General features: G+C 39.2%; 1 long non-coding RNA gene across 1 annotated transcript in view; it reads left to right on the top strand.

Annotated features, from left to right (window-relative positions):
• The window catches only part of LOC113900713, an 86,976-nt gene that overhangs the window by 9,331 nt on the left and 56,788 nt on the right, over window positions 1-20,857 (top strand). The window contains exon 2 of the long non-coding RNA XR_003513226.1: window positions 8,012-8,063. This is a non-coding gene — a long non-coding RNA (uncharacterized LOC113900713). The remainder of the gene's footprint in view (window positions 1-8,011; window positions 8,064-20,857) is intronic.

Raw genomic sequence — 20,857 nt, 5'->3', positions numbered from 1 at the left:
TTTATATATTATCTTCTTATTTCTTGGATGAAATATTTAAAAATCTCCCTGAAAATATTAATTACCTATTTTGTTATCCCTTTCACTGCTTTTCTTTTCATCTCTGTTTCTTTTGAGTTTTCGCTTTGTCTATCATGTGTGCAGTTTACTTCGGATGTCTACCAATCCTTGATTATCCATTCATATGTAGAGGTGTGGACTGAAAAGCAGATCAAAAGCTGGGAAAGGAGGAGGGGCTTGTAGACAGGTAGCTCAGAGTCCTGTTGTGAACCTCCAGAAAATGTGTGTATCTTTTCTTTAAGGTGATTCAGTTTCTCCACTGGAAAAAGTCCTCCATGCCCCTCTCTCCATTCTCTATACAGTGTGAGTATAGCCTCAGTTGCATTATATAATGGCTGCTAGTGTTCTGGACCTAGGTGAGTATGGTGCACTAAAGAAGGTCATTGAGTTTTTTTTTCCATTTTTCTCTCAGAAAGTGATATTTTTTCCCCTTAAATCTGAATTGGCTTTGTGACTACTTTAACCAGTAAAATATAGTGGAAATGATGCTGTGACAATTCTAAGGTTAGCCTTCAGAAGGCTTGGATGTGTCCACTTTTGTACTCTTAGGAGCCCTGAGATACCATGTAATAAGGCTAGCTATCTTGCTGGGGAGGCCGTGAAGAAAGGCCACAATCAGAGGACAAGCATAGAGAAGGCGGCCCTGAAACACGGGTAAAGAGAGGCCCCAACATCCCAGCAGCCCAGCTTATCCCAGCCTTCTAGCATGAACAACCAAGGCACCAGATAGGTGAGTGAGCCATTTTGGATGTTGCAGGCCAGATGAACCCTCAGATGACTATAACACCCAGTCAACTTCCTATGCTGTAGAAGAACTAGCTAGATAGTTCTTCTAGCTGGATACAGTCAACCTCCAGAATTGTAAACAATAAAAGCTTGTATTGCTTACAGTTGTAAGCATTTGTAAGCTTGTTGTCTTAAGATAGTACATTTTGGGGTGGTTATTATGTGACAGTGGAGAACCAAAACAGTGGGGAAAGAGAGCTTGGGGCTACACTGCATGATTCAGTCTGCACATTTTCACTCAATGCCCCATATTAGCTGACTCCTTACTTCTACCATCTCTATGCTGCTGCTAAGTCACTTCAGTCATGTCTGACTCTGTGCGACCCCATAGATGGCAGCCCACCAGGCTCCCCCGTCCCTGGGATTCTCCAGGCAAGAACACTGGAGTGGGTTGCCATTTCCTTCTCCAATGCATGAAAGTGAAAACTGAAAGTGAAGTTGCTCAGTCGTGTCCGACTCGTAGCGACCCCATGGACCGCAGCCTACCAGGCTCCTCTCCGTCCATGGGATTTTCCAGGCAAGAGTACTGGAGTGGGGTGCCATTGCCTTCTCTATACTTGGATTCAAAAGCATATATAATTTGGAGATTTAACTACTGATATGACCTTAACATTAAAATTGTAGCATTCAAGATCTCTGCTCATATGTTGGTCAGGCCTAAATTTGGCACTATGATGATCTCTAAATTTTTGAGGATCCAATATCCTGACTGCAGCTAGCAAAACTTTTTCATCAAATCCGCTTCTCTCTCTAATCTAGGGCATTTTCCTTAACAATCCTTTTCTTCATAGTCCACCTGCTTCCTTTGAGAAAATGGAATTAGAATTCCTTTTGCACAACATCTTCCTAGAATTACTCCCACTCATGACCTTCCTTCAGCAGGTGTGATATGGGCTTCTATCAGATACTCTATAAGATATTCTAGACTGCTAAAGGTTTTAATGGAGGCAGGGTTTGCAGTCCCTGATGTGGCCTCTATGATTTCCTTTCTAAAAGTCTTACAAAAACTTAGAAAGAGATGAAAATATATAACATCACTGAAAACTGAAGCTGATAAACAACGTATTATCAGATTATGGAAGGAATGTTTATTAAACATAATACTGATAAAGTTGTATTGAAACCCAGACAAGTGACATACTCTTGCTTCTCTTAAAATAAAGCAGGATACTTCTTTTTTCTTACTCTGGTTGCCCTAAAATATTCTGATGTGAGGTTAATAAAAACCTAGGAAGCTGCCCCACTACTCTGTGATGCCGCTTGTTCTGCCTTCCTACAAGCATTTCTACACTCGTTTGGAGACTGAAACCATGCAAACAACAGGGCAATATAGGGGAGCTCAGTGGAGGTGCTTTGCTTTCAAGGAGAACATACATGTAGGTGAAGACAGAGACTTAACATACCTGGTAACAAGACATGCTAGAAAGCATAGTTTCAAAGTTCCAGGAAGCTAGGTAGGAGGATGAGACTTCACCTTGCAACACAGCAACCACATATTACAAGAAAGCCTGGGAAACAGACCCTGGGAGTTGGGCTGAGATCTCTTTAGTATACAGAGTCCTTGAAAGTCCTGTTGCTATTAAGCCAGAAAGGAGACCCAGCTAACTTCAAAGTAGGAGGACCAGGGGAGATCTACACAATCTGTTGGTTGTTAAAACAATTTATTTAAAAAAAACCCAAAAATTTAATATATCTTTTATTTACAGAAATGAATAAAAAAGGAAAGCAGTCAACTTGATCTATTTAAAAAAGATGAACTGCAGAACATTAGAAAGAAAAATTCATCTTGATGACTCATAAGTACATAGAGTAACTAAAATTCAATTTTAGGAAATTGTTTGGAAACTGCATTAAGTTGCAAAGAAATGTGGCTTCTCAGTTCAGTTCAGTTAATGTGGCTTCTACGAACAGCTAAAGACAATCATAAGAAGAGAGAAGATCAAGAGGAAATAAGATGAGATGAACAAATGACAAAGTAAAATGAAAAGAGAACCATGTAAGATGTAGGAGTGTGTCAAGTTACCTATTGCTCAATAAAATCACACCATTTTATTTGCTTACAATTCTGTCGGAAGAAATTAAGGCAGGGTCAGCTAGACAATTCTTCCCCACGTGATGTGGAGTCTGCTTCATGAGGTGGTGGCATTCAGCTGGGAAGTAGGCCAAAGCTGGAATGTTCAAGGTGGCTTCATTTCATATCTGGCACTTGATGACTGGAGAACTGTGGGACCCTTTGCTCTCTCATGTGGCTTGAGTTTCATCATATGGCAGCTGGATTGTCAAACTGGAAAAGTGGAAGCTGTCAATCCTCTTAAGAATGAAAACTGGAAGTCTTATAATAGCACTCCTGCTGCATTCTATTGGTTATGTCAAGTCACAAGACATCCCACCCCTTGATTCAGTTTCAATTCAGTCGCTCAGTTGTGTCCGACTCTTTGTGACCCCATGAACAGCAGCACACCAGGCCTCCTTGTCCATCACCAACTCCTGGAGTTTACTCAAACCCATGTCCATTGCTTCGGTGATGCCATCCAACCACCTCATCCTCTGTCATCCCCTTCTCCTGCCTTCAATATTTCCCAACATCAGGGTCTTTTCAAATGAATCAGCTCTTTGCATCAGGTGGCCAAAATATTGGAGTTTCAGCTTCAACATCAGTCCTTCCAATGAACATCCAGGACTGATATCCTTTAGGATGGACTGGTTGGATCTCCTTGCAGTCCAAGGGACTCTCAAGAATCTTCTCCAACACCACCATTCAAAAGCATCAAATCTTCGGCGCTCAGCTTTCCTTATAGTCCAACTCTCACATCCATACAAGACCACTGGAAAAACCATAGCCTTGACTAGATGGGCCTTTGTTGACAAAGTAATGTCTCTGCTTTTAATATGCTGTCTAGGTTAGTGATAACTTTCCTTCCAAGGAGTAAGCTTTTTTTAATTTCATGGCTGCAATCACCATCTGCAGTGAATTTCGAGCCCCCAAAATAAAGTCAGCCACTGTTTCCCCATCTATTTCCCATGAAGTGATAGGACCAGATGCCATGATCTTTGTTTTCTGAATGTTGAGCTTTAAGCAAACTTTTTCACTCTCCACTTTCACTTTCATCAAGAGGCTTTTTAGTTCTTCTTCACTTTCTGCCATAAGGGTGGTGTCATCTGCATATCTGAGGTTATTGATATTTCTCCTGGCAATCTTGATTCCAGCTTTTGCTTCTTCCAGCCCAGCGTTTCTCATGATGTACTCTGCATATAAGTTTAGTAAGCAGGGTAACAATATACAGCCTTGATGTACTCCTTTTCCTATTTGGAACCAGTCTGTTGTTCCATGTCCAGTTCTAACTGTTGCTTCCTGACCTGCATACAAATTTCTCAAGAGGCAGGTCAGGTGGTCTGGTATTCCCATCTCTTTAAGAATTTTCCACAGTTTATTGTGATCCACACAGTCAAAGGCTTTGGCATAATCAATAAAGCAGAAACAGATGTTTTTCTGGAACTCTCTTGCTTTCTTGATAATCCAGTGGATGTTGGCAACTTGATCTCTGGTTCCTCTGGCTTTTCTGAAACCAGCTTGAACATCTGGAATTTCGTAGTTCACATATTGCTGAAGCCTGGCTTGGAGAATTTTGAGCATTACTTTACTAGCGTGTGAGATGAGTGCAATTGTGCGGTAGTTTGAGCATTCTTTGGCATTGCCTTTCTTTGGGATTGGAATGAAAACTGACCTTTTCTAGTCCTGTGGCCACTGCTGAATTTTCCAAATTTGCTGGCATATTGAGTGCAGCACTTTCACAGCATCATCTTTCAGGATGTGAAATAGCTCAACTGGAGTTCCATCACCTCCACTAGCTTTGTTCTTAGTGATATTTCCTGAGACCCACTTGATTTCACATTCCAGGATGTCTGACTCTAGATGAGTGATCACATCATCGTGATTATCTGGGTCGTGAAGATCTTTTTTGTATAGTTTTTCTGTGTATTCTTGCCACCTCTTCTTAATATCATCTGCTGTTGTCTTCCAACAACACAAGAGAAGACTGTACATAAGGATATCATCAGATGGTCAACACTGAAATCAGATTGATTATATCCTTTGCAGCCAAATAGGGGGAAGCTCTATACAGTCAGCAAAAATAAGACTGGGACTGACTGTGGCTCAGATCATGAACTCCTTATTGCCAAATTCAGACTTAAATTGAAGAAAGTAGGGAAAACCACTAGACTGTTCAGGTATGACCTAAATCAAATCCCTTATGATTATACAGTGGAAGTGAGAAGTAGATTTAACTGACTAGATCTGATAGATAGAGTGCCTGATGAACTATGGACGGAGGTTTGTGACATTGTACAGGAGAAAGGGATCAAGACCATCCCCAAGAAAAAGAAATGCAGAAAGCAAAATGGGTGTCTGAGGAGGCCTTACAAATAGCTGTGAAAAGAAGAGAAGTGAAAAACAAAGGAGAAAAGGAAAGATATAAGCATATGAATGCAGAGTTCCAAAGACTAGCAAGGAGAGATAAAAAAAAGCCTTCCTCAGCAATCAATGAAAGAAATGGAGGAAAGCAATAGAATAGGAAAGACTAGAGATCTCTTCAAAAAAATTAGAGATACCAAGGGAAAATTTCACCCCTTGATGGAGGGGGATAATTGTGCAAACAGGTTCAGGAGGAATTGTTGACATCTATTTTTGCAGTCAACACTCCCATGAATTTCAAGTTCAAAGGAAGGATGAGAACAAAATTTAAATATACATATATGGTTTATATAAATATATTGTATAAATATAAATTTACATGCATATAAATTATATATATATATATATATAATTTAAATATTTATATAGAGAAGACTCTTGAGAGTCCCTTGGACTGAAAAGAGATCGAACCGGTCAATCCTAAAGAAAATCAGCCTTGAATATTCATTGGAAGGACTGATGCTGAAGCTGAAACTCCAATACTTTGGCCACCTGATGTGAAGAACTGACTCAATGGAAGAGACCCCGATGCTGGGAAAGATTGAAGGCGGGAGGAGAAGGGGACAACAGAGGATGAGATGGTTGGATGGCATCACTAACTCAACGGACATGAGTTTGAGCAAGCTCTGGGAGTTGGTGATGGACAGGAAAGCCTGGTGTGTTGCCAGCCATGGGGTTGCAAACAGTCAGACACGACTGAGCGACTGAACTGAACTGATAAATAAATATATATCTATATATAAATATATATATTGCTTCTCTCGTGGCTCAGACATCTGGTAAAGAATCTGCCTGCAATGTGGGACACCCAGGTTCTATCCTTGGGTCGGGAAAATCCCCTGGGGAAGGGAATGGCTAACCACTTCTTGGAGAATTCCATGGGCAGAGGAGAGACTAGCAGGCTTACAGTCCATGGTATGGCAAAGAGTCAGACATAAGTGCATGACTAATAGTTTTCACTTTCACACACACACACACACATATATTTATACCCACACTAAGGCAGGTGAGGAGCAGCACTGACACAATGGAAAACTGTAATAGTGATGTGGAAAACAAACTTGAGTGTTTCTCCCCAAAATGTGAGTGGATACAGAGATGAAAATGATGAGCGAGAAGAGGGAGGACAGAGAAGCAAGGTCCTAGTGGAACTTCCTTTCTCTGCTTGTGAAATTTCTCATGTTAGATATCTTTACTGTCTGACACATAGAATCAGAAAAGGCCGGAATCCCATTTTCTCAGGCTGCTCGCTAGGGTACCAGCATGTGACCTGTGCCAGCCAGTCAGGCTCAGGCAGATGGAACTTTGAAAAGGGGGCTTGTAGCACAATGATGAAAGGATTGAGGAGATGTCATTCTGAGGGTGGCAGTACTGGTCCAGGACAGTGGAAGCCACGGCACAAACTGCAGTGTCTGGGGTCCAGTGCTCAAGCGGTAATGCTGTGAGCAGCCCCCAGCGTTCAGTGGTGGCATCGCTGGAGTCCTCACTGGTTGATATTTTGGTTAGATTCTCAATATCTGTTTAATAAATTAATTCATGACTAAAGCAGCAAGAGTTAGTATGGGTGCTTGCAATTAAGATCTTAGACTTGCACAGGATAGGAGCAAAGAACAAGAGGTGTTGGGTGGGAGGTAAACCAGAATAGCTGGAGGAGGCAATGGTCAGTCAGAACAAAAAAAAGTTTTCTTTTGATTTCTTAGAAGCCAAAAGGGAAACCACGTATGTGTCCATAAGTGTTTTACTATATTTTAGGCATGATAGTAAAAAGAGATCTCATCTAGACATATCATGGAAGTAATTATATTTAATAAGAAAAAGATATTCGAGAATCAAAAACTTAAAAAAAACATTATCCACAAGTTAGGATGACTTCAGATTTCCCATCTGCAACATTGACTGCCAAAAGAAAGCATGGAAATGTTTCCATTTTTCAGTTTTGTGGGTAAGAGTGTATGATCCACATTCTTCCTTTAAAAAGAATTATTTGAAGATGTTTAGCCCAGAACAGAGTGAGTGATTCTCACACTTCATTCTTCTTTCTGAAGGTTGTTTTAGCTGTTCTAGGGCCTATGTCTTCCACACAAACTTTAGAATAAGCTTGTGTATGTCTACAAAAAATCTTGCTGGGATTTCGGTAGGAATTGCATTAAATCTAAAAATCAACTTGAATAGAGCTGACATCTTTATTGTGTTGAATCATTCAATTCATGAGTTCAGTATGTCTTTGAACTGATTTAGATTTTCCTTTTTCAAATTTCATTTTAATTTTTTAACACCAACAACATTTTGTATGCTGTACAGCTGTTTAGCAAAGTTGTGATAGTCGCAGGTGAACAGTGAAGGGCTCAGCCATGCAGAAACATGTATCCACTCTCCCCCAAACTCCCTCCCATCCAGGCTGCCACATAATGTTGAGCAGAGTTCCATGTGCTATACAATACGTTTTGTTGGTTATCCGTTTTAAATACAGAAGTGTGCACATGACCTTTCAAAAGTCCTTAACTATCCCTCCCCATGCCCACCCCTGCCAGCAACCATGAGTTTGTTTTCTAAGTCTGTGAGTCTCTTTCTGCTTTGTAAGTTCACTTGTATAATTTCTTTTAGATCCCACATATAAGGGAAGTCATGTGACATTTCCCCTTCTCTGTCTGACTTACTTCTCTCAGTATGACACTCTCTATGTCCATCCAGGTTGCTGCAGATGGTCTTGGCTACTGGAAGCAGGGCTGCACTGAACTTTCAGGTATGTGTATCTTTTGTGGCCGTGTTTTTCTCGGATTCTTTACCACTGAGCCAGTGGGTAAGCCCCTGGTAAATGCATGCCTAAGCATTTAACTTTATTTGGAATCATTGTAAATGCTACTATGCTTTTAATTTCAGTTCCCATAGGTTCATTATTAGTACATAGATAAGCAATTGATTTTTTTGTGTGTGTTGAATTTGTATCCAACAAAAACAGAGAGAAAAACAGAGAGAAAGTAAGAATAGTAAGAAAAAATGTATCTTACTCCTGGATATATGCCCAGGAATAAGACTGCAGAATCATATGGTAGCTCTATTTTTAGTTTTTTAAGGAACCTCCATACCGTTCTCCATAGTGGGTGTAACAATTTACATTCCCACCAACAGTGCAGGAGGGTTCCCTTCTCTGCACACCGTCTCCAGAATTTTTTCTTTGTGGATTTTTTGATGATAGCCACTCTGGTTGGTGTGAGGCTATTTTTTTTGATTTAGTTCATCAGCATTTTGTAATATTTAGCATATAGATCCTGTACATGTTTTGGTAAATGTATGCATCTGGGCTCAGTCACTCAGTCATGTCTGACTCTTTGCGACTCCTGTAGCCCACCAAACTCCTCTGTCCATGGGATTTTTCAGGCAAGAATAGAATGGGTTGCCATTTCCTACTCCAGAGGATCTTCCTGACCCAGGGTTTGAACCTGCGTCTCCTGTACCTCCTGAACTGACAGGTGGACTCTTTACCACTGTGCCACCCGGGAAGCCCTGGTAAATGTATGTGCTGTGCTGTGCTCAGTTGCTTCAGTCGTTTCTGACTCTTTGTGACCCTATGGACTGTAGTCGGCCAGGCTCCTCTGTCCATGGGGTTCTCCGGGCAAGAATACTGGAGTGGGTGCCAGGCCCTCCTCCAGGGGATCTTCCCACCCAGGGATCAAACCCGTATTTCCTGCATTGTAGGCGGATTCTTTACCATTGAGCCAGTGGGTAAGCCCCTGGTAAATGCATACCTAAGTATTTAACTTTATTTGGAATCATTGTAAATGCTACTATGCTTTTAATTTCAGTTTCCATAGGTTCATTATTAGTACATAGATAAGCAATCGATTTTTTGTGTGTTGAATTTGTATCCAGAAACATTACTTAACTCATATATTATCGGTTTTTTGGTAGATTCCATGTAATTTTCTATATGGACAATTATATCATCTTCGAATAAAGACAATTTTATTTCTAAACAACATGCCTTATATTCCTTTATTTTGCCTTATTGCAGGGGCCAGGACTTCTAGCACCACATTGAACAAAAGCAGTGAGTGCAGACATACTTGCCTTGTTTCTGATCCTAGGCAAAAAGCATTTAGTCTTTCACCATTAAGCACATTAGCTGTAGTTTTTTTTCTTTTTTTGTAAATGCTCTTTATCAATTTGAGATAATTCCCTTCTATTCCTAATTTACTGAGTTTTAATAATGAATGAGTGTTGGGCTTTGACAAATACTTTATCACAGACTTAAGTATAAAACAAACTATAAAACATTTAGAAAAAATAGAAGATCTTGGGATTTGGGTCTAGACGAAGGGTTCTTAAATTTGACGTGAAACCATTATCTATACCAGAAAGCCACAATATATTGGACTTCATCAAAATTAAAAGCTTTTTATCCATGGGAGCTATTTGAAGGGAATAAGAGGAGCCACAAAGAGGAAATATTTGCAAATCACATCTTTGACGATGACTAGCACCGAGAATCGGAGAAGGCAATGGCAACCCACTCCAGTACTCTTGTCTGGAAAATCCCATGGACGGAGAAGCCTGGTGGGCTGCAGTCCATGGGGTCGCGAAGAGTCGGGCACGACTGAGCAACTTCACTTTCTCTTTTCACTTTCATGCTTTGGAGAAGGAAATGGCAACCCATTCCAGTGTTCTTGCCTGGAGAATCCCAGGGACGGGGGAGCCTGGTGGGCTGCCGTCCATGGGGTCGCACAGAGTCGGACACGACTAAAGTGACAGCAGCAGCAGCAGCAGCACCAAGAATATATAAAAGTCACTCAAAACTCAGTAGTAAAAAAAAAAAATCCAATTAGAAAAAGACACGTACAGATATTTTGTAATAAGCAGAACATACAGATAGCAAATAAGCTCATGAGAAGATGTTCAACATATATATTCATAATACCCCCAACTGGAAACAATTCAGAAATCTTCCAGAGAGTGAATGGTGACACCAGTTGTGGTGTACCCTGACTGTGGAATACACTCAGCAAAACAGAAACAAAAACAGCTATTGATGCACACAGCAACTTGGATGAATTGCCAGGGGATTATGGTGAAGCTGTTAAAGCCAATCTCAAAATATCACATACTGTATATATAAGTTTATTTCAAGGAAGTATAGAGAACGGAGAACAAATGAGGAAATGAGAAATGAGAAAAGTATAGGAATGGAGCACAAATGAGTGATTTTCAGGAGTCAGGGATGGGGTGTGAGGGTTGGTAAGGGGGCAGAGGCTATTGTGGCTATCGAAGAGCAATACAAGGGATCCTTGTGGTGGTGGAACTGTCCTGTGTCTTGACTGTGCTAGTGGTTACAAGAACATGATGAAATTCCTCAGAGTTAAAACACATACACATGCACACACACAAATACAAGCAGACCTGGGAAAATCTGAATAAGATGTAAATTGGATTAATATTAATATCCTGATTATACTTTTGCAAGCTATAACTTTATGGGAAGCTGGGTAAAGGATACATGAGGTCTCTTTGCGACTTATGACTGCATGTGAATCTATAATTATCTCAGAACAAATAGTGTAACGAAAAAATAAGACATTTTCCTTAAAGTCAGAATCAGCACAAATATGCTAACAATTACCATTATTAGTTGACATTGTTCTCAAAGCTTGAGCTAAGGCAATTGTTTAAGAAACTGAAAGAAGAAACTAAGAAGTAGAAAATGAAATTATCTTAATTTCATATAATAATTTTTTTTCTTTCTTGAAAATCCTAGGGAAGCTATAGAATAGGATTTATAGGGGAACCAGCTACAAGATGAATTCAGTTAACAAAATCAAGAGCTTTCTAATAAAATAGCAATAGCTAATTATGAAGGAAAAAAATTTCCCTGGCATGAACTCTTGAAAGCTGTGCAGAACCCATAGGAATGAAACTCTGAAACAGTACTGAAATTCACAAAAGAAGACTTGAATAAATGGAAGGACATGCTTCTTGTTGAGAAGATTCAATGTGTAAAAATGTTGTTTCACCACATATTAATTTATACCTTTAATAAAATTCTGATAAACATTCTCATAGCAGTTTTTCAGAACTTTAAGAGAACGCAAAGTTCAGTTGGAAAAATGAATAGGCAAGAATGCTTCATTATTAAATAAAAACATTAGCATTCAGCTCAAAAAACTCAAAAAAGAACAAAACACACCAAAGGAAATAGGAGGGAAAAGTTATAAAGAAAAGATGAATTACAAAAAGAAAAATAGAATTGATAAATATATTCAATAACACTTTCTATGAAAAATGTAATACAATAAACAAGTTCTCCCTTATATTGTTCATCATAATAAATCATGGAAGAAATAAAGTGAAACAAAAAACCTGTAATTCTTTTCTTATGTTAGGAATAAGATAGGTATATATATTTCTTCCTATTAATTTGTTCAATTGAGCCCTCTTTCTGTACCAGGTTGTTTAAATTACTCTAAGCTTTGTAAGATATTTAATCAGTATAGTAGTTAAACTTTTAAGCCCTGAAGTAATGAGTTTTGGCTTCAAATAAAACTCCTGACATTTATAATAGTGCCTCTGTGTTACTGGCAAACTTTTTAAACATCTCGAAGTTGCAGGTAATTGTACTTTGAGTTTTGAGGAGGAGAAAATAGAATCCATAGTGCATGTGAAACACTTAATTCAGTACAATGTAAGCACTCAATAGATGTAAAGGTTTTAGTATGTGATACACACACACACACACACACACACACACACACACAGGCAATATCCCAAGATTTTCCTGACTTTTATTAAGCGTTCCACCTCAATTTTAGGATTGTATCGTTAAATTCTGAAAACAACACCATTGGGATTGATTTGAATTTATAGATTTATTTAAGGCAGTTGGACATTTTTACAACATGCGTCTTCTTACCCACGAACATGCCTCTATTTTCACCAAATTTCCTTTTTATATCATCACATAAAATATTCTACATTTCTTCAATATTTGTACATAACTAGCATCAATCCTCTAGGTTTGTTATAGTCTTTCATTGATATCGTTGTTGTTGTTCAGTCACTCAGTCATGTCTGACTCTTTGTACACCAGGCTTCCCTGTCCTTCTCTACCTCCTGGAGTTTGCTCAAACTCATGTCCATTGAATCGGTGATGCCATCCAACCATCTCATCCAATATTAAGCCCTTCTCCTACTACCTTCAATCTTTCCCAGCATCAGGGTCTTTTCAATGAGTCGGCTCTTCTTATCAGGTGGCCAAAGTATCGGAGCTTCAACTTCAGCATCAGTCCTTCCAATGAATATTCAGGGTTGCTTGCCTTTAGGATTATCTGGTTTGATGCTGTCCAAGGAACTCTCAAGAATCTTCTCCAGCACCACAGTTCAAAAGCATCAATTTTTGGCACTCATCTTTCTTTATGGTCCAACTCTCACATCTGTATAAGACTAATGGAAAAACCATAGCTTTGACTATATGGACCTTTGTCAGCAAAGTAATGTCTCTGCTTTTTAATATGCTGTCTAGGTTTGTCATAGCTCTTCTTCCAAGGAGCAAACTTCTTTTAATTTCATGGCTGCAGTCAACATCAGCAGTCACATTGGGGCCCAAGAAAATAAAGTCACTGTTTCTATTTTCCCCCCATCTATCTTCCATGAAGTGATGGGACCAGGTGCCATGATCTTAGTTTTTTGAATGTTGAGTTTTAAGCCAGCTTTTTCACTCTCCTCTTTCACCTTCATCAAAAGGCTCTTTAGTTCTTCTTCACTTTCAGACATTAGGGTGGTGTCATCTGCATATCTGAAGTTATTGATATTTCTCCAGGCAATCTTGATTTCAGCTTGTGCTTCATCCAGCCCAGCATTTCACATGATGTACTCTGCATGTAAGTTAAATAAACAGGGTGACAATATACAGCCTTGATGTACTCCTTTCCCAATTTGGAACCAGTCCACTGTTCTAAGTCTGGTTCTAACTGCTGCTTCTTGTCCTGTATATAGGTTTCTCAGGAGGTAGGTAAGGTGGTCTGGTATTCCCATCTCTTGAAGAATTTTCCAGTTTGTTGTGATCCACACAGTCAAATGCTTTAGCTTAGTCAATGAAGCAGAAGTAGACGTTTTTTTTGGATTCTCTTGCTTTTTCTATGATCCAATGGATATTGGCAATTTGATCTGTGGTTCTGGAATTTTTCCCCATTGGTTTTTCGAGACAGCTGTTATTGATTTATAAGAAATTTATTGATTTTAGAATATTTATTCTTAATGGACAGATATAAAAGACAACTTTTTCCTTTTCCTCTCCAGCAATTCTTTTTGGTTCTGATTCATTGCCTTTCATGAGATAGATCTATGTGTGCAAACTTGACTTGGATTCTGTTACCTGCAACCAAAAATGACTTGACTTTCTAGAAAAGAATCTTAATCAAAGAAAAATTAATTTACTAATTTGGTTGTGTCCAGGTCTTTGTTGTGCCATGTGGGCTCTTTGTAGTGGCTCATGGACTTCTCTCTAGTCGTGGCTCATGGGCTCAGTAGTAGCAGTGTATGGGCTTAGCTGCCCTGTGGCATGTGGAATCCTAGTTCCATGACTAGAGATTGAACCCATGTCCCATGAATTTCAAGGTGGATTTTTTTTTTTATTCAACAGTAAATTTATTTCTCTTTTCCAAATTAGAACAGTCTTTTCATGTGGATAATGTTTAAAAAATACTTTATAATTTATATATTAAGAGCTTAAGTACATTTTAGTTTGGTCTTTAGTATGTCCCATATTCCAACTAATGATTTCTTTCTTGGGTTAGATTTAAAAAAAAGTTAATTTATTTTTTATTGGAGGATAATTGGCTTACAGAATTTTGCCATTTTCTGTTAAACCTCAACATGAATCAGCCATAGGTATACATATATCCCCTCCCTTTTGAACATCTGTCCCAACTCCCTCCCCATCCCACCCCTCTAAGTTGATCCAGAGCCCCTGTTTGAGTTTCCTGAGCCATACAGCTCAGGAAATTCCCATTGGCTGTCTATTTTACACATGGTAATGAAAGTTTCCATGTTACTCTTTCCATACATCTCACCCTTCCCTCCTCTCTCCCCATGTCTGTAACCATTGGACCACCAGGGAAGTCCCAATAATCTGAATTTTTTAAAAATCCATTTGATGTCAACTGGTGTCTCCATATAGTTCCTTTTACCTATTAGAGTGAAGAGACTTCCTAGCATTGAGCCATCCCTGGATTTCTGGAGTTAAATCTAGTTGCTCATACACTACTTTTAAAATGTATTGCTGAATTCAGCCTATTATTATTTATGTGAAGTTTTAATTTCTTTAATCAGATTTTGATATCAGAGTTTTACTGGGTTAGTAAAGTGATTTGAGACACTACCTAATTTTTTCTCTGGTCTTGGAACAGTTTGTGTAGCACAGGAATGATCTACTCCTTGAGAACTGGGAATAGTAATACTTCTGGGCCTAACACCTTTAGGTGGGTAAGGCCTTAATAGTTTTTCAGGTTTTTTGAAGCTTATTTCTCTATTTAAAAATATATATTTTGGTATTCTATATTGCTTGCTTTCTAGTCTGTCTCTTTACCTTTCTCCCTTCTTGAACAATTCTTTCAGAAGTCATTGGGGGATGGCTGGACAAGGTTGGGATCCAAACAAAGTAGGTGGTGTCCATAAATCTAAGTTGGGGTGTTGGGGTCTGAGTAGATAGAGAAAGCGTACATTGGGTGGCAAGGGCAATGAGAGGAAATTGGTTATAAATGGAGGGTGGGGAATTGACCTAATAAATAACTATATATTAAAGAATACTGTGAGTCAGTTTCTCACTGTCTGAGAAGGGAGTCACAGTTATGGGAAGGAAGAAAACTAGAATTAATCCCATGGTGTTGAACTGGAATTGGAAGTGTGGTGTGAGTTCATGGTTTTCAATACATAGAATAGATACAGAAATAAGTGTATGTATGTGGTTTTCTTTTGTTGTGTAATAAATTACCTCAAACCTTAGTGACTTAAAACGATAGGTCATATTTATTATCTCATAATTTCTGTGCATCAGGAATCCAGAGTGACTTAGCTGAGTGCTTCTGCCTCAAGTATGCACAAGGCTGCCAGGATTGTAGTCTCATCTGAAGTCTCTGTCAGCAGAAGCTCTGCTTCCAAGTTCACTCATGTGGTTGTTGGAAGTGTTCACTTCCTCACTGGCAGATGACCAGAAGCACCCTCAGTCCCTTGCCATGTGGGCCTCTCAATTAGGGAAGCTCATAGCAGGGCAACTGGCTTCCTTCAGAATGAGCGAATGAGAGAGAATGCCCAAGATAAAAGTCAGTCTTTTTGTAATGTAAAGTTGAACTTGAACTTCTGCCATATTCTGTTGGTTATAAATGAGTTCCTAGGTCCAGTCTATGTTTGGAAGGAGGGGATTTCATAAGTACTTGAATACCTGGGGACAATCTTGGAACTACCGACCACAGAGAGATAGATGGTAGATAGAGCGATAGATGGTACAGATATTGGTGGATTTCTCAACTCTGTTATCATTGTGCCCTAATAGCAATGAACACACCTCATACCTAGATCTTTGTTTTTAAGTACCTTTTTGCACCAAAAATAAACAGGGATTTTGAAAGAAATGGTGGATTCCTGGACTGGGGCAGGAAAATTACAAGATGAGACTGGAACATCTTGTTGTGCCAGAAAAGAAGTACTCAGAGAATGATGAGTACAGGTCAAAAGGATATAGAAAATAGTCTGAAGGGACTCCTACTAGATCTGGAATAATTTGAAAAAAATATAAGGGAATAGTAACAGAATTTTAGATTTCCCAGGCAGCACTACTGATCAAGAACACACCTGCCAGTGCAGGAGACCTAAGAGACATGAGTTCAGTCCCTGGGTCTGGAAAACCCCCTGGATGAGGGCACGGCAACCCACTCCAGTATTCTTGCCTGGAGAAACCCATGGACAGAGGAGCCTGGTGGGCTACAGTCCATAGGGTCACACAGTGTCAGACACGACTGAAGCAACTGAGCACACACAACAGATGTTTACCATTGAATAAAATAGGAATCCAAAAGTCCACATTGATATAAATAATTAAATGAATATGTAAGAAAAGAAAAGAACCTTTCCTTAAGAGCAGAATGTCAACTAATTTATAGTAGAAGGAATGGTGGGGGTTCAAAATTACCATTTGATAAAACCAATGTCCTACTGTGTAGAACAACGAACCACAATCAGTATCCTGTGATAAGCCATAAGAGGAAAAATATGAAAAAGTGTATATAAATATATGTACATGCATATATATATAATTGAATCACTTTGCTATATAGCAAAAATGAACACATTATAAATCAACTATTGAACAACAACAAAATCAACTATACTCCAATAAAATTTTTAAAAACACAAAAATTACAATTTGAAAATCATCAAGGTAATGATTGATTCATCCAAGAAACATCATTGTATGTTTGGATGTGGATGAGGAACTTGTTAGTTATATAATCTCAAAGTACTTCCCCAGTAAGTACCTATTGATTACAAAGGGTAGAAGGGTCCCTTGACATTGGAAGATATTTCCTTAATTCAGTGATCGAGGTTAAACTGAAATCATGTGACTCCTGAGAGGATGCAATGGGGAGTCAGCAAGTGATGTTCTTATTCAAAATATGAAACATGAGGAAACATCATACAAGTCCGAATTGAGAGACTTTCAACAAAATAGCTGGCCTTTATCTTCAAAAGTGTCAAGGTCAAGAGAGTCAAGAAAAGATTGAAGAATTGTTTCAGACTGAAGGAAACTAAAGAGAAATGACAACTAAAATGTAACACGTGATCCTGGATTGAATCTACTTGCCTATGGACATTGAGACAGTTGGCAAAACTTGAAAGATGTCTGTGGATTAGGTGGTAATAATATAGTGATATTATTCTCCTGGTTCCAATGGGAGTATCTATACTTCCCACCTCATGGTTGATTGTGAGATGAATGTGTGGCATGTTTAAAGTGCTCAGTGTGATACTTGGTCATCAGCTGAATACCCAGTAAAGATTCACTATTCTTCTCGTTGTTATTCAGTTGCTAAGTCGTATCTGACTCTTTGCAGCCCCATAGACTGCAGCACACTAGGATTCCCTGTCTTTCACTATCTTCTGGAGTTTGCTCTTTCTCATGTCCATTGAGTCAGTGATGCCATCCAACCATCTCATCTTCTGTCACCCCCTTCTCCTCCTTCCCTCATTTCTTTCCCAGCATCAGTCTTTTCCAATGAGTTGGCTCTTCCCTTCAGGTGGCCAAAGTATTGGAGCTTCAGCATCAGTCCTTCCAATGAATATTCAGTGTTGATTTGCTTTAGGATTGACTGGTTTGATCTCCTTGCTGTCCAAGGAACTCTCAAGAGTCTTCTCCAGCACCATAATTCAAAAGCATCAGTTCCCTTCTTTATGGTCCAACTCTCATATCCATTTTTCTGGAATTCCTTTGCTTTTTCTATGATCCAACAGATTTTGGCAATTTGATCTTTCATCCCTCTACCTCTTCTAAATCCAGCTTGTACATCTGGAAGTTCTCAGTTCACATACTGTTGCAGCCTACCTTGAAGGATTTTGAGCATTACCTTGGTTGCATGTGAAATGAGTGCAATTGTATGTTAGTCTGAACATTCTTTGGCATTGCCCTTCTTTTGGATTGTAGTGAAAATTGGCCTTTTCCAGTCCTGTGGCCTTTGGTGAGTTTTCCAAATTTGCTGCCATATTGAATGCAGCACTTTCACAGCATCATTGTTTAGGATTTGAAATGGCTCAACTAGAATTCCATCACCTCCACTAGCTTTGCTCACACTGATGATTCCGAAGGCCCACTTGACTTCACACTCTGGGATGTCTGGCTCTAAGTGAGTAACCACACCACTGTGGTTATCTGGGTCATTAAGAACTTTTCTGTATAGTTCTTTTGTGTATTCTTGCCACCTCTTCTTCTTTTTTAAATATAAATTTATTTTAATTGGAGGCTAATTACTTTACAATACTGTATTGGTTTCGCCATAGATCAACACGAATCCGCCATGGGTGTACACATGTTCTCCATCCTGAACCCCCCTCCCACCTCCCTCCCAATACCATCCCTCTGGGTCATCCCAGTGCACCAGCCACAAGCATCCTGTATCCTGTATCAAACCTGGACTGGAGATTTGTTTCACATATGATATTATACCTGTTTCAATGCCATTCTCCCAAATCATCCCACCCTCGCCCTCTCCCACAGAGTCCAAAAACTGTTCTATATATCTATGTCTCTTTTGCTGTCTCGCACATAGGGTTATCATTACCATCTTTCTAAATTCCATATATATGCATTAGTATACTATATTGGTGTTTTTCCTTCTGGCTTACTTCACTCTGTATAATAGGCTCCAGTTTCATCCACTTTATTAGAACTGATTCAAATGTATTCTTTTTAATGGCTGAGAATTGATGCTTTTAAACTGTGGTGTTGGAGAAGACTCTCGAGAGTCCCTTGGACTGCAAGGAGATCCAACCAGTCCATTCTGAAGGAGATCAGCCCTGGGATTTCTTTGGAAGGAATGATGCTAAAGCTGAAACTCCAGTACTTTGGCCACCTCATGCGAAGAGTTGACTCATTGGAAAAGACTCTGATGCTGGGAGGGATTGGGGGCAAGAGGAGAAGGGGATGACAGAGGATGAGATGGCTGGATGGCATCACTGACTAGATGGACGTGAGTCTCAGTGAACTCCGGGAGTTGGTGATGGACAGGGAGGCCTGGTGAGCTGCGATTCATGGAGTCGCAAAGAGTCGGACATGACTGAGCGACTGATCTGATCTGAATACTCCATTGTGTATATGTACCACAGCTTTCTTATCCATTCATCTGCTGATGGACATCTAGGTTGCTTCCATATCCTGGCTATTATAAACAGTGCTGCGATGAACATTGGGGTACATGTGTCTCTTTCAATTCTGGTTTCCTCGGTGTGTATGCCCAGCAGTGGGATTGCTGGGTCGTATGGCAGTTCTATTTCCAGTTTTTTAAGGAATCTCCACACTGTTCTCCATAGTGGCTGTACTAGTTTGCATTCCCACCAGCAGTGTAAGAGGGTTCCCTTTTCTCATCCTCTCCAGCATTTATTGTTTGTAGACTTTTGGGTAGCAGCCGTTCTGACTGGCATGAAATGGTACCTCATTGTGGTTTTGATTTGCATTTCTCTGATAATGAATGATGTTGAGCATCTTTTCATGTGTTTGTTAGCCATCTGTATGTCTTCTTTGGAGAAATGTCTGTTTAGTTCTTTGGCCCATTTTTTGATTGGGTCTTTTATTTTTCTGGAATTGAGCTGCAGGAGTTGCTTGTATATTTTTGAGATTAGTTGTTTGTCAGTTGCTTCATTTGCTATTATTTTCTCCCATTCTGAAGGCTGTCTTTTCACCTTGCTTATAGTTTCCTTTGTTGTGCAGAAGCTTTTAATTTTAATTAGGTCCCATTTGTTTATTTTTGCTTTTATTTCCAACATTCTGGGAGGTGGGTCATAGAGGATCCTGCTGTGATTTATGTCGGAGAGTGTTCTGTCTATGTTCTCCTCTAGGAGTTTTATAGTTTCTGGTCTTACATTTAAATCTTTAATCCATTTTGAGTTTATTTTTGTGTATGGTGTTAGAAAGTATTCTAGTTTCATTCTTTTACAAGTGGTTGACCAGTTTTCCCAGCACCACTTCTTAAAGAGATTGTCTTTCCTTCATTGTATATTCTTGCCTCCTTTGTCAAAGATAAGGTGTCCATAGGTGCATGGATTTATCTCTGGGCTTTCTATTTTGTTCCATTGATCTATATTTCTGTCTTTGTGTCAGTACCATACTGTCTTGATGACTGTGGCTTTGTAGTAGAGACTGAAGTCAGGCAGGTTGATTCATCCAGTTCCATTCTTCTTTCTCAAGATTGCTTTGGCTATTTGAGGTTTTTTGTATTTCCATACAAATTGTGAAATTATTTGTTCTAGCTCTGTGAAAAATACCATTGGCAGCTTGATAGGGATTGCATTGAATCTATAGATTGCTTTGTGTAGTATACTCATTTTCACTATATTGATTCTTCTGATCCATGAACATGGTATATTTCTCCATCTATTAGTGTCCTTTTTGATTTCTTTCACCAGTGTTTTATAGTTTTCTATATATAGGTCTTTAGTTTCTTTAGGTAGATATATTCCTAAGTATTTTATTCTTTTCATTGCAATGGTGAATGGGATTGTTTCCTTAATTTCTCTTTCTATTTTCTCATTATTAGTGTATAGGAATGCAAGGGATTTCTGTGTGTTGATTTTACATCCTGCAACTTTACTATATTCATTGATTAGCTCTAGTAATTTTCTGGTGGAGTCTTTAGGGTTTTCTATGTAGAGGATGTCATCTGCAAACGGTGAGAGTTTTACTTTTTCCTTTCCAATTTGGATTCCTTTTATTTCTTTTTCTGCTCTGATTGCTGTTGCCACCTCTTCTTAGTCGTTTCTGCTTCTGTTTGGTCTTTGCTGTTTCTG

Source organism: Bos indicus x Bos taurus, chromosome 11 (genome assembly GCF_003369695.1).
Source record: "Bos indicus x Bos taurus breed Angus x Brahman F1 hybrid chromosome 11, Bos_hybrid_MaternalHap_v2.0, whole genome shotgun sequence".
Lineage (NCBI taxonomy): Eukaryota > Metazoa > Chordata > Mammalia > Artiodactyla > Bovidae > Bos > Bos indicus x Bos taurus.
The sequence above is the reverse complement of the archived record's forward strand: the minus strand, read 5'-3'. Positions and strand labels throughout refer to the sequence as shown.